This window comes from Galeopterus variegatus, unplaced genomic scaffold (assembly GCF_000696425.1).
Source record: "Galeopterus variegatus unplaced genomic scaffold, G_variegatus-3.0.2 Scaffold1656, whole genome shotgun sequence".
Lineage (NCBI taxonomy): Eukaryota > Metazoa > Chordata > Mammalia > Dermoptera > Cynocephalidae > Galeopterus > Galeopterus variegatus.
The window spans coordinates 120,011-122,212 of NW_007727767.1; positions in this window are offsets into that span (position 1 = coordinate 120,011).

The following is a 2,202-nucleotide window of genomic DNA, read 5'->3' on the forward strand; positions in this document are numbered from 1 at the left end:
TATATATATATATATATATATATATGTTTGTTTATTTTAATAGAATGAAAGAGAAAAAAATGCTCTTTCTCCTTTGGAGTTGAGAAAAAGGGAGAAATGACAGAGATGAGGTAGATTCCAATACATGGAAAGGTAGATTCTAGGACAGGGACAAGGTGGGTTCTGGATCATTGTAGAGGTGGGTTCTGGACATGGCGGAGGTAGATTCTGGAGGGTCATAGAGGTGGGTTCTGGAACAAGGAGGGGGTGGATACTGGAACATAGCAGAGATGCGTTCTAGAAGAGGGAGGGGTGGGTTCTGGGACATGGCAGAGATGGGTTCTGGAACAGGGAGGAGGTGGATTCTGGGACATAGCAGAAGTGGGTTCTAGAAGAGGGAGGGGTGGGTTCTGGCACATGGCATAGACGGGTTCTGGAACAGGGAGGAGGTGGGTTCTGGGACATAGCAGAGGTGGGTTCTGGAATAGGGAGGGGTGGGTTCTGGGACAAGGCAGAGATGGGTTCTGGAACAGGGAGGAGGTGGATACTGGAACATAGCAGAGATGCGTTCTAGAAGAGGGAGGGGTGGGTTCTGGGACATGGCAGAGATGGGTTCTGGAACAGGGAGGAGGTGGATACTGGAACATAGCAGAGATGCGTTCTAGAAGAGGGAGGGGTGGGTTCTGGGACATGGCAGAGATGGGTTCTGGAACAGGGAGGAGGTGGATACTGGAACATAGCAGAGATGCGTTCTAGAAGAGGGAGGGGTGGGTTCTGGGACATGGCAGAGATGGGTTCTGGAACAGGGAGGAGGTGGATACTGGAACATAGCAGAGATGCGTTCTAGAAGAGGGAGGGGTGGGTTCTGGGACATGGCAGAGATGGGTTCTGGAACAGGGAGGAGGTGGATACTGGAACATAGCAGAGATGCGTTCTAGAAGAGGGAGGGGTGGGTTCTGGGACATGGCAGAGATGGGTTCTGGAACAGGGAGGAGGTGGATACTGGAACATAGCAGAGATGCGTTCTAGAAGAGGGAGGGGTGGGTTCTGGCACATGGCATAGACGGGTTCTGGAACAGGGAGGAGGTGGGTTCTGGGACATAGCAGAGGTGGGTTCTGGAATAGGGAGGGGTGGGTTCTGGGACAAGGCAGAGATGGGTTCTGGAACAGGGAGGAGGTGGATTCTGGGACATAGCAGAGGTGGGTTCTAGAAGAGGGAGGGGTGGGTTCTGGCACATGGCATAGACGGGTTCTGGAACAGGGAGGAGGTGGGTTTTGGGACATAGCAGAAGTGGGTTCTGGAACAGGGAAGCTGTGGGTTCTGGGGAATGGCAGAGGTGATTTCTGGAGCATCTTAGAGGTGGGTTCTGGTTCAAGGATGAAGTGGATTCGGAGACATGGCAGAGGTGGGTTCTGGAGCACGTAGATGTGGTTGCTGGGTCATGATAGAAATGAATTCTGGGACACAGAAGAGGTGGCTCTGGGACAGGGACAGATGGATTGTGGGCAGGCCTTCCCACTCCATGCTCCCAGAACCCACCCATGCATAGTTTCCCTGGATCTCCAAACACACCCCCAGCCACTGTTAGCTTATCTGTCTTCCACGGGCCTTGGCTCCAACATCACTTCTCTGAGGCTTCCCTGGGTCCTCCATCCCCACCTATCAGCTCCCCTTTTACACCCTCATCTTGACCCGAACTTTCTCTCCCTACCACTCTGCTGCCGGTGACTGTAGATTCAGACCTGCGTGACTTGGCCATCACTTGTCTACTGCTGGCTAGACTGTGACTTCCTGAGGGCAGGGGCCGTGTCTGAACAGCTCACCGCGGATTGTGCACAGAGGACAGGGCCAGACGCCGAGGCTGGCAGAGCATTACTCGCATCGAACGAATGAGTTTTCCATGAGCCTCGAGATCCCGTTTGATTAGCAATTTCAATCCAAGTGCCTGAGGGGCCTTAGAAGTGGATGTGGACAGAATGAATAAGGAAAGGGCGAGCGGAAGTGAGGGGGGAAAGTGAAAGAGAACGGATAGGAGGAACGTAGAAGGGAGAGACTCAGAGAGCCAGAGAGGGACAGAGGAGAAAAGGAGGGAGAACGGAGAGACAGAGGGGGAAAGGCCACAGCGAGTGAGATAACGCAAGCCGGACCCTCCGACCGGGCGGACAGCGCGCCCGGGGGCCCGGGGGCCCGAGGCCAGGCCCCTCCGCGAAGGCCCCCGGCCG